Source organism: Panicum virgatum, chromosome 4N, assembly GCF_016808335.1.
Source record: "Panicum virgatum strain AP13 chromosome 4N, P.virgatum_v5, whole genome shotgun sequence".
NCBI lineage: Eukaryota > Viridiplantae > Streptophyta > Magnoliopsida > Poales > Poaceae > Panicum > Panicum virgatum.
Genome location: NC_053148.1, coordinates 20,395,805 through 20,407,676, shown reverse-complemented (window position 1 = coordinate 20,407,676; position 11,872 = coordinate 20,395,805). Strand labels below are relative to the sequence as shown.

The 11,872-nt window shown below is 49.9% G+C and overlaps 1 non-coding gene across 1 annotated transcript; it reads right to left on the bottom strand.

The window, feature by feature from the left end:
- Nucleotides 1–9,539: 9,539 nt before the first annotated feature.
- LOC120671675 lies at nt 9,540–9,646 on the bottom strand. Its single transcript, XR_005673774.1, has one exon. It is a non-coding gene; the product is annotated as a small nucleolar RNA R71 (small nucleolar RNA).
- Between the last annotated feature and the right edge of the window lie 2,226 nt (nt 9,647–11,872).

Below are 11,872 nucleotides of genomic sequence, written 5' to 3'. Positions count from 1 at the left end.
TCTCCACCTGCCCGAAATGACCGCCTAAAAAAGCACACCCGCACCGCGCCACACGCACCGGGCCACGTCGCCCACGCCCAGCGGAAGACCCGCGAGCGCGACCGGCAACTCCGTGCCGTTTGCAAACCGTGACGGAATACTCCCTCTGGGGGTTCCTTACCGTCGAAGGAACTTTATTCCGAGGCCTTACTAATTAGGGGTTCGAAGCCTAGCCCGTCGAGGGTTCGATAGGCACCCCAGATTGCCAGAGTCAAGGACTGCATGGATGTGTCGTACAAGCTACCCTTGAATGCGGAGTTCGAGACATCCTACGCAGTGTTCAAGGCCATTCGAGGGTGCCTAGCAGGGGGATCCTATCGAGGAAGAGCATTGAGCCCTCGGACCCTATCGAATGGGTCCAAGCCCCACCTAGCGAACCTTTGCGAGCGCTTTATGTGACATGTCCACGGACCACAAGACGACCCTTATCGAACGGGGCAAGGACGTCCACTTGAACCACCCGCTAACAGCTCACTCAAGCTACCATGGCTCGCGGCCCAGGCATGGGTAGCATGGCACGCTTCACCCCTCCTCCCTGCGGAAGGGCGACGAGGGTCGTAACGAAAAGTCAAGGGGCTCCTTGCACGCCGCGGCTCAGGCCGCACCCTCGAATGAATCGGCTACCGTCGATTGTGAAATCCCACGTGTCGAACAGAACTCCCGCGCTTACACGTGCCTACCGGATTGATCAACAGAGTTGCGGGCCGCCGTACCAGCACGGAAAACGCTGAGGCCGGCTGAAAGGAATGCCGAGGTTGGCTGAAAAAGAAGCTGGGCGATTGCGCACCTGATCAACCATGCAGGGCGACATTTATAGCCCTTGGACGAGAGCAAGCAATCCTCTAAGGCATTAGGGGCTACATCCGTGGGTGCGCTGACGCGCCCCCACGGAGGAAACATCACACATTCGAGGACCATAACCCCAGTCTAGCGCCCGAGCCTTCTCCTCGTTCCCGCTAGTGTTGGGTCCGGGGTCAGACCCGTCTCAACCCACAGCCCCCGGCTCCGAGTAAGGCCGCAAGCACCCGACTCTTCCCTTCGCTTCCATCTGGCTCTGCAACCCAGCTCGAACCTTCCCATCATTACGGCGGTGACACTCCCAGCGGCAACACCATGGTGCCAGAGGCGAACTCCAATCTTGAATGAATCTCCTCTAGCAATACCCGCAGGTGCGCCGACACGCCCTCGCGGGGCAAACCAAACCCACGGTCAGCACACGAGTCACGCCCTCGAGGGATCAAGCCTCTGTAGGGCTGATGCTCACCCAACAAAGGCTCGGGGCTACTGTCGGGTACCATAATTAGGGGCACCCTAACCAGGGGACTAAATCACCTTCAAAATGCAAAACACGTGTTGAGCAATCAGGCCCACAAAGGCCTACAGTCTCCTTCCGATCCAAAGGAAAGGAAAGGACTCAAAAAGGCCCAATACGCAGGCCACCTCCACAGTACGGCCCATTCGAAACCCCCTAGAACCCGGCGGAGCGATCTCCGCTTCGCTCGAGGCCTCCCCGCCGAGACCCTCGATAGCGCACCACAGCTCTGCCTCGCTCGAGGGTAGTGGACCTACCCTCGAGAGAGCAGACCAACTCTGCCTTGCTCGAGGCTACCCCTCGGCAGATGGAGTTAGCGATCTGCCGGCTCACCGTCCGCCTGACAGAAGCAATAAATGCCAACCACTCCACTGCGGAGTGGGAAGTCAGGCAGTGTCAGGCCACCAAACCGCACAACGGCTATGACCAGAATCCCATCCGCCAACTCTAGTCACTGCTCAGCCATCCCCGGCACTGTGGCGCCACTGTGGGAACCTGTGGCGCCCTGTACAAGACGTGCTCAGCACTGCTCCCTCCACTATGCTGCCAACTTCGTGTATTTCCCCACTGCAGAACCCTCGATCGGCATGGGTGCGACCCTCGGACACGGCCTGGGCCTTGACCGGAGCAAGACTCCCACCTGCAGGACCCTCGAGACGTCGCCACATCAAGCATGGAGGACGGTACCCTCAACAGGAGACACCATGACGCCCACAGGAGCCACAGAGACACCGGCGCGATCTCCGCAAGCCCAGGACGTCACCCAGGACGACCGCCACACCCAGCGCCTCACTCTCCAGTGCGGCACAGTGCACTTTCTATAGTAGGAATCCACTATGCGTCCCCGATTCGGGGAGAAGACGATGACTTTTACTACCCCCCCCCCATACATGTACTCCGCCCCTCCTTGTGTCTATAAAAGGGGGAGGCGGGCACTATCTTCTCAGGCCCTCTCATCCATGCTACCATGCTCACTCGCTACCGACTCTGCTAGCTTCACCCGCACACAGAGCACTCGCTCACTCCCCCTGATATTGGCACTTGCCTCAATCACTTAGCAGAGACTTGGGAGCTTCCCTCCCTCTCTCGCCTCGCTTGTACCCCCTACTACAGGAACTCCAGTGCAAGATAGTATAGTGCACTCGCACAACCCTTGCTAGATGTACGGCCCCGCGGCCAGAACCAGGATAAACCCGTATGTTACTGTGTTGTCTCTTGCATCAACCATCTAGGGTGAGGGATCACGCAGCATCTTCACTAGTTAGTGTCGGACCGCCGGGTCTGGACACTGACAGTACCCCAAAGGCACTAGTTTTACACTCTTGGGATACTCAGATTCGGACTTTACCGGATGTCGTGTGGATCGCAAGAGCACATTGGGTGGGTGCCACTTGCTAGGGCGTTCCTTAGTCTCTTGGTCTTCAAAGAAACAAAATTACGTGGCCTTGTCAACCGCGAAGGCAGAATACATTGCCGCCGGGGCTTGTTGTGCTCAAATCCTCTACATGAAGCAAAGCCTCTTTTACTATGGTGTGGTATTAGATAGGATCCCGCTCCTTTCTGATAATGAGAGCGCCGTAAAAATTGCTAATAACCCGGTTCAACACTCTCGCACAAAGCACATAGATATTCGCCATCACTTTCTAAGAGATCACGTGGCAAGGAATGATATATCACTTTGTGGTGTTCGTTCTGAAGATCAATTGGTGGATATCTTCACAAAACCTCTAGATGAGAGCACCTTTTGTAGGTTGCGAAATGAGCTTAACGTGCTAGATGCTTCTAACGTCATGTAATTGCCTTGTCATATAGATACATTTCATATGTACATACTAGGGGCTTGTCTAACCTTGTCAAGATAGTGATGAACATGGGTCTTGCATGAGTCGGTGGTTCCTTGTTTCGCTCATGGCATGTAGAAAGGTTCATCGTGAAGAAGCTTGCCGATGGTTCAAACTTGACAAGATAGATTTAAGTTTATGCAATGCATTCTTTTTGTCATATAGCGTGCATTCATATTTAAATTCCCGCTTTGCATGAGCATTGCATCACGCAAGTAGCATCACAAGGGAGCAAATCACACTTCGAGAATGATATTCATGCCATATATGATATATCAACTCCATAAGAGTGATAAGATCAATGTTGCGCTTTCATGCCTATTGGGTCATGTCCTAGCGAACTTAAAATCTCAATTTTTAAGTTCATAGGCAATAGGGCCCATACATTTCTTGGATCTTGTGTTTATCCTCGCTTGGTTCTTAATTTACCTATGTTATGTAAAAGCTTGCGAGCATCTATAAGTATGAGTGTTTGAGGTGAGAAGTTATCTCTCGAAAATGATCCAATTTCAGTGTTTATGGCTTTGGTTCTTCAGAAATTGGATCACGAGTAGAGTTTTTAGTTCAGCAAAAGCTTTCCTGTATCACTGGTTTAACCGAAGACAGACCACCGGTGCATCCGAAGGCAACCGGATGAACCGATGGTCAGCCAGCAGTCTAACCGGTGACACTGTGTGTTCACAACTCAAGAAAAAACCCTCTCTGTACACTACTCCGGTGGATGCACCGAAGACCACCGGTTACACCGTTGCCCCTCACCAGTGCAACCGGTGCCACTATGTTTGACCACGATTTCAAACATTTCAGATCTAGTCAATAATGCACCGGTGCTCTTCACCCAAACTGGTACAGGTGCATCCAGTGCTCTTAGATTTTGCGGGCCCGCACATCCAGTATCACTTAACCCCTTCGTGGGCCCCGCTTGTCAGTCCCTTTCACCCGTTCCCTTCTCCCTCTCGCGTCGCCCGCTCGCTTCGCCGCCGTTCCACGCCGCCGGCCCTGCTCCGCCGCGCGTCGCCGCCTCCACTGTGCCACCCTCGCCTGCACAGCACCGTTGCTCCACCGTGCTACGCGCTCGTGCCGCCCAGGCCGCCGCCGCCCTAACCGTAGTGCCGCCGTCTCTACTGGCAGCCGCCGCCGCTGCTTAGCTCTGCCGCCGCCGCACTCCTACGGCCGCCATCACCCATCTGCGGCGCCCGAGCAGTGCCCAAGCACCTCAGGCTCTGATCTTGTGCTCTCCTCCCACCTCGAGCACAAGGTGCTCGGTGCTTTGCCTAAGGGGCATCAATTCGTTGATTTCTTCCGATTCGTACTGGTATGGATGTCTAGCTGTTGACGGTGCTTAAGTGCCATTTTCACCCGTCAACTATACTCAATAATAAAGTAAAACTACATGCCTTACTCACATATTTGTATCACTAACCTCGCTCCACAGTTGTTTTCGAGTTTTGTACATTTCAGATGAGCAAGAGCAGAATAAGATGAAAACACACAGCAGACGCCACATAACTACGCAGAATATCGCATCTGGCGTCACACCCTTACAAAGAGAGCCCACATGTCAGAGGAAACGGGGCTTCCACGCAAGATGCACTAGAGGATAAGGATAAGATCCAACGAATCAACCACCTAGCAAAGGATCAGCACGAACGGCTGATAGGTGGGGTCGGCGGACCCCTAGGGTCGGCCGAACCTGGCCTGCAACGCGTCCAGGTGCATCTCGAGGAGGAGTCACGGCCAAGGCACCTGATCACCTTCCATATATGCGTTGGCGGGAAACCGACCTCCAAGTAGTATAAATAGGGCCTCTCCCCCCCCCCTCTCAACACACACACACACACACACACTTTATTCCATTCTCTCCAAGAAGGCTCTCCTCTCTCTTGCTCTCTTAGGAAGGTAGTGGAGCTAGGCTAGTTCTCTTTAGCGAGCAAGTCGTCATCAGAGTCGTTGAGCAATCCTCGGCTCCTGGTATGGCTTTGTATCCAACTTGTCAGACTTCTATTCATAATATAGAGTTCTTCCATGGTTGCTTTACTATCTTGATAGTTTATCAATTCATGCTTAGATCGTTCATAAGTTATGCTACGGTCTTGGTTAGGCCAGATGATCCGGGTACGGATAGAGGTTCGTTGTGCTTTCGGGCTTGCTCTAGTGTTTTACTCGTCCATCCGAAGGGTGGGAGACCTGGGGCCACTAGAGTAGTAACTTCATACACGAGCGTGGTGCTCGGGTATACGGGATCCTTCGGATATGACCGTGCTCCACGGTGGTGACAGCCCTGTCCGTCCAGCGTAACAGCGGTATCGCGTTTAGCATACTCCCTGACATTCGGGTTCAGTGTAGGAGTTCATGCAAAGAGGTAACGGGACTGGATGTACTCCGGTACGGGACCTTCTCCCCGCTATCCCATTTTCCTGGCACCTGCAGTCCTAACCATGATCTAACATGACCCCAGCTTTGGATAGAAGCACTAGGACACCTAACCTAGCCTAAGCTCCAGCTGACATGACGTAGGATAGAGTAGTTCCTTGTTTTATAGTTTCTCTCCTTTATTCCTTCCTCTTGGAGTGTGGATGTGTGCTGTGTCACATTACCCTTGCTTATTCTTTATCTGGACTTACCCCTGTTAGAGTATTGCCTATTGCTTGAGGCACAATGTCATGGTTAATGTTAAGTACAATACCTTTGCCGCTACCGTCCTTTGGGACACAAATAAATGACGATACCCTTACTCTCTGGGTGAAATGCTACAACGATATATCTGTGCGCTTGCGGATCTATCTGTAATCGTATTGATTATACCACGAGAGTGGCACCCCTTGGGCGCAGTTGCTAGGATGGGTTCGGCGCCCTCATTTCTAGTGATTGCACTAAGGACCGCCAATAGGTATTTCTGGCGCTGTTGCTAAGGATTAACCATTCCTAGTGATTGCGCTAAGAAATGTCAACACTAGCCTGTGTCATACACTTAATCATCTATCTTTTACATACACATGCTCACATTGTCACTCGACCATATAACTCACTAGAGATTTAGCCTACACTTTACTATCATTCATGTGCACACTTCACTCACATCTCATACCAAGAGCACTCTTGTCACTTTTGCACATGTTCTACACTAGATATATTTCACTTGTGCAATCATTGGCTTTAGTGGTTCTCTCACTCACTTCTTAGTTCAATCATGTCACAACTCTATTGCAAATCACTTGAGACACACCTTATCCACTAGAAGCACATGTTTAGCCTCAATCATATCCATGCTTTGTTTAGGATCTCTCGTCTCTAGTGTATGATTCTAGTATTCTTTTATATACTTCCCATCTTAATTCTAGAATCTTCCACCGCTCTCTCTGACAAATGGCAGGCGACAAGAAGGGAAAGGGCAAGGCAGTTGTTGAGCCGAAGAAGAAGAGGTCTCGCGATGAACGCGAGTGGGCCAGAGCACTTGCAGCCGCAGATGCAGCAGACCAGCCGCAACGCTCTGTCAGGATCAGAGGGTTAGAGGCAGAGGTAGTGGGAGCCACAAGGCACACCACAGTTACGCCGCTCAGCGCGTACCCGCACCACAGAGACAACTCAGCCCTCACCGCCTCCTCGTGGTGGTCCACGGACCCGATGGGGTGCAGTTCAGAGGCGAGGGACTCACATGCAGCAGACAGAGCAGCAGACAGAGGGTGACACTCAGGCTGGGGATCAGCCTGGATGTGACAGCTCTGAGTCCTACAGGGTTGACATCATTGACCTCAGAGGGATGCCATCGCACAAGATCCGGAGATTTCGGTTTGTCACTTCATAAGTCTGGTTTCTGGAGCAGAGAGAGCAGAACGTTGACCGCCGGTTCTACACACGGATACAGATGGCGTTCTAATATGCCTACTGTCAGTTGGGCGTCAGGTTCAGCGAGCACAGGAGACTCCACTGTGGTTCTCTCAGAGTGTCAGCAGGGGGAGTCCCTATACTCCCGTTCTTTGAGGTATACCCCGGACTGCGAGCACTAGTCGGCGACAGGGACCGATATGTCCGTGAGTGGGTCGGGATCTTCTACGCCACTCTGTTTGTTGACGAGGACTGAGAGTTCACTGAGTTTATGTTCCAGGGAAGGCACTGCACGTTGACACGAGAGAGGTTGGCTGAGGAGTGACACATACAGCAGAGTGTTGATGCTCACTAACGATCATTTCCAGGCGTCAACTTGATAAGAAAATCATGAGAGTTTATATTTCTTACATGTATCCTTATCCAATAAAGTCCCTAAACCACACTTTATCTTTTAGAATATGCCAGTTGTGTTTTCAAGCTAATATGCAGGTTACAAGCACACTTTGGCCTGACATAAAATCATAGAAATTATCAGAGCACCGATTCAGGCTCAGATGGACCAAAAGTGATGCAAGAACCCAATTCAAACAAGTCAAGACAGACAAACCCAAGCGTGGATCAGACAAAGAGGCCCAAGACAGCCTACCAAAAGAAGTTGGGGGCGGTTGGTGGCCCGAGCAGGCCGACCGACCTACTTGGTCGGTCGACCTGGCCTGTGGGCCCCACCGCCTCAACCAGGGCACGTGGCGCTTCCCCATTGGTCCCCTACGGCGGTTGTGCTGGCTTCACCCCATGGCTCCCTGCTATAAATACAAGGGGGTGGAGAATAGGACACACACACACCACACACCACTCACCTCTCCTCTCTTGCATTCCTTGCATAGTCTTTAGGCTTAGTGGAGTTTAGGAGAAGTCTAGGAGTCATCGAGTCGCCGGTGTTGCTCGAGAGTCTGGTATGGATTCATCTCTAGCTCTCTCTTGTAATATTCGGATGTTTGTAATAGAATTAGACTATGGTTACCGATATCTGCTTGAAGTATATTCTGAGTTATCGAGTATATGCTTCTTGTCATGGTTGCGTTATCATTCTATGCTTGCATTGTATGATCGCCCTGTGCTGGAGGTGGTTAGTCTTTTGTTCTTAGAACTCTATAAACTGCTCCAGTATTCGTATCATTGCTCTAGTGTGATGTCTGTCCATCTGGAGGGTGGGAGCTCCGCGCGGGACACTAGAGTATCCCTTACTAGTGTAGACTTGTCTAGATTAGCTAAGTGTTGCTGGATATCAACTATACCCACAGTTTGTAGAGGTAGCCAGCAGGTGGTGACAACCCTGTCCAAGCCTTTTAGTAATCCTCCATGTTCGGTATGGGGGGTAGGAGGTACATAAAGTTGCCGGGGAGTACAGGCTCCTTCCGTCGCTTCGATAGCGATCTCCCTGTTGTGTAGTTTAATCTCTGACGAGCTAACCAATGAGAAAGTGTAGATATAGCTAGCCTAGTACAGCTGACTCGAGCTCTGACTTTTTCCTTGCTCCCGGCCTAAAGCATCTTTTATCTTTCATGTATTTATTTATCCGAGAGGGTAGTTTGTGTGTGTGTCACAGTACCTCCTACCATGTTATTATCTTACCCCTATCTATACATGAGAATATCCAATCTAGATAGAGTTCACCCACTAATCTATATATTCTCTCACTCACCGCCTTCCCTGAGGAAATATAAATGACACCCCGGCATACTCCCGGGTAAAATGCTACAGCGGTATTCTGTGCGCTTGCGGATTTATTCGTGGTTCATGAAATACTGCCACCCCAAATTGGCATATGCGGGCGTCATCGCTGGTGACGTTGGTAGGCGCCAACAAGCATTTTTGGCATCGTTGCCGGGGAAGGTACAGAGTGAAATATATAGATAAAAGTTGTGAACAAAATCGAAATTGGTATTCGCTTGTCAAACAGGCTAACTTGGCTTTGTTTTCTTGTCTTTGTTGATATGAAAACAGGGTAGTGTATGACCGGTTTCGATCTGCCGCAAAACTTTCATTCCGATCCAGAGACACTTTTGAGAAGAGTTCGACCTCGTATCGTACCTCCTCAGATCTCACTCTCGGTAGTCGATCCAGTCATCGCATCATCGTCAGCTCCTAGAGCTATGGCCCAGAAGACACTCCGTGATTACTCTACTCCGTCTGCTAACCAGGTCCCTACTGGGTCCGAGGTTAACACCGGAGGAGAAAATTTCGAGATCCAGACGGGTCTCATTACGATGGTGCAGGCCATCCCATTCTGTGGCAAGGCCAATGAGGATGCTAGAGCTCATCTCCAACAGTTTCTGGAGCTCTGCGGTACTTTTGTTATCAAGGGTGTATCGCAAGATGCTATGCGGCTCTAACTATTTCCGTTCTCTCTCTTGGGGTGAGCGAAGCAATGGTTTTATGCTAACAAGGCTACTGTGGATACTTGGGACAAATGTGCCAAGGCGTTCCTCTCGAAGTTCTTCCCGACGGGCAAAACCAATGCTCTTCGTGATCGGATTTCGAACTTCCAGCAGGCGTCAAATGAGTCAATTCTGGAGGCTTGGGAGAGGCTTCAGGAGTACATTCTAGCGTGTCCGCACCATGGAATGGATAATTGGATCATTCTACAGAACTTCTACAACGGGTTGACACAGTAATCCCGTGATCATGTGGATGCCGCTGCGGGTGGAGCTTTCTTCTCGCTAACCATTGAAAGAGCTACATCATTGATCGAGAAGATGGTTTCCAACCAAGGTTGGAGCGATGATCGCCTCCAACCGCACCAGCGAGGTATGCACTCCGTTAAGGAGGCCGACATGCTCGCTGTGAAGATTGATCTCCTCCTCAAGAAATTTGAGGATTATTCCCAACATAAGGCTCAATTGCAAACACTTCAAGCCTTGGAGACTCGCATGACATGCGAGGTCTGCGGCAATGTTGGACATTCGGGCGATAATTGCCCAGAAACCCAAGAAGAAGCTCTATTCCTCAATGGCAGCAATGGGTTTCGTCCACAAGGAGGTCAGGGGTGGAATCAACCATGCCCATACTACCAAGGAGGTAATGGGAATTCGAATTCTTTCGGTCCTAACCAGCCTACCTTGAGAGATCTTGTCTACGGCCAAGCGAAGATCAATAAGTCCCTTCAGAAGAAGTTGGCCATTACAGACAAATCTATGGAGACCATCCATGCCAAGATGGACGGATTCTCCACTGCTATGAAGAACCAGCTGAGTTTCAATAAGGCGCTAGAAACTCAATTGGCTCAATTAGCTGTTGCAACACCTGCTGCTGAACTAGGGAAGATTCCAGGGCAACCCGAATCAACTCTAGAGAGCGTAAATGTCATCAATGCTATGTGGAAAGAGTCACTTAGCAAGACACCCCTCAGCTATGCAGAAAAGCTCACACGCCCGAGAAGAGGTGCGTGGGGCGAGTTAGCAGCCACAATAAGAGAAGATCCCGGAACCCCAGTGATCAGTTGATCAATCTTTGACTATGAATTTGATCATGCCCTTTGTGACCTTGGTGCCAGCATCAACATCATGCCCAATGTAACTTTCGAGAAGCTAGGCTATCCATCAATCTCCCCTACCACTATGTGTGTTCAGCTAGCGAATTCCACGATAAGATATCCAGAAGGAGTTGTGGAAAGGTTAATGGTAAAGGTCAAGAATACCTACATATTAGTGGACTTTGTAGTCCTTGATATGGAAGGAGATCTTAGAATTCCACTCATACTTGGGCGACCATTCCTCAAGGATACAAACGCCAGAATTGATGTGGGGACAGAAAGAATCAGCCTCCGTATCATGGGAAAGACCATGAAATTCAAGTTCCAGAACAAAAGGGAGGTATTCCTGATTCATGAGGATAGTGAGAAACAAGGGCTATGGGCAGAGCCAGGTTGGGATAATTAATATTATCATCCCCCTTCCAAGCCAGCTTGGGAGGATTGGGAAATTCATACTCCACCAACCGAGCTAGTGGAAGAGGACCAAAAGATCCCTGACTTAATCACCAATACAGTATGGGAAGATCTGCAAATTGTCTATCCTGCATCCGAGGATCCTGTTCCTGCACCGCCTACGCCACCAAAGAAGACCAAGAAGGTGTGGCGCAAGAAGAACAAGACCCCATCGACCGCTACTACTTCTCCAAGTACGGACGAAACGACCTCAACCTGATCAGGTATGGAGAAAGGTCCTGCTTTTTGGACCCTAAACCAAGAGCTAGCTTGGGGGAGGTTCCCTCCCCTAAGTCAATTGTATCCCTTTATTTGTTTTCAATAAAATTTGATAAAAAACTTTCAAAAACAAAATAAAAATTTACTGCTTTATTTCCCTTTTCATGATGCGCGGTAAGAATATTTTAACTCCTTTTGATAAGTTGAAAGGATGAGTTTTGCTTTGCTCTATCATGTCTGTTGTGCCTAGTTTGAAAATAAGAGTTCTCTTGAGTTTAAAACTGCTGGTTATGCAAATATCTTGTCAATTAACCTGAAAGTCCCGTGGGTTGCGTATGCTTGATTCAAGTCTAAGTTGTTGCGAGTTCAGATATGGTAAATAAGGTTGTGCAAGCTTGTTCTAGTGATGCTTGAAGTCTGGAGTTGTTTTCAAAAATTCTAAAAGAGGCAAGTTCCCCAGCGATATGCAATGTCCTACCAAAGCCATATGTCATATTCCATGAAAAACCCTTTACACATATGCTGCTTGATATTCTGTTGAGTTTTGTCAAATTGTGTGGCCCTAGAGAGATGCTTTTCATGCTTTCTCGATCATAAGCATGTACACGTCCCATCCAATTGCTACATTCCTACATTCATACACTGGGA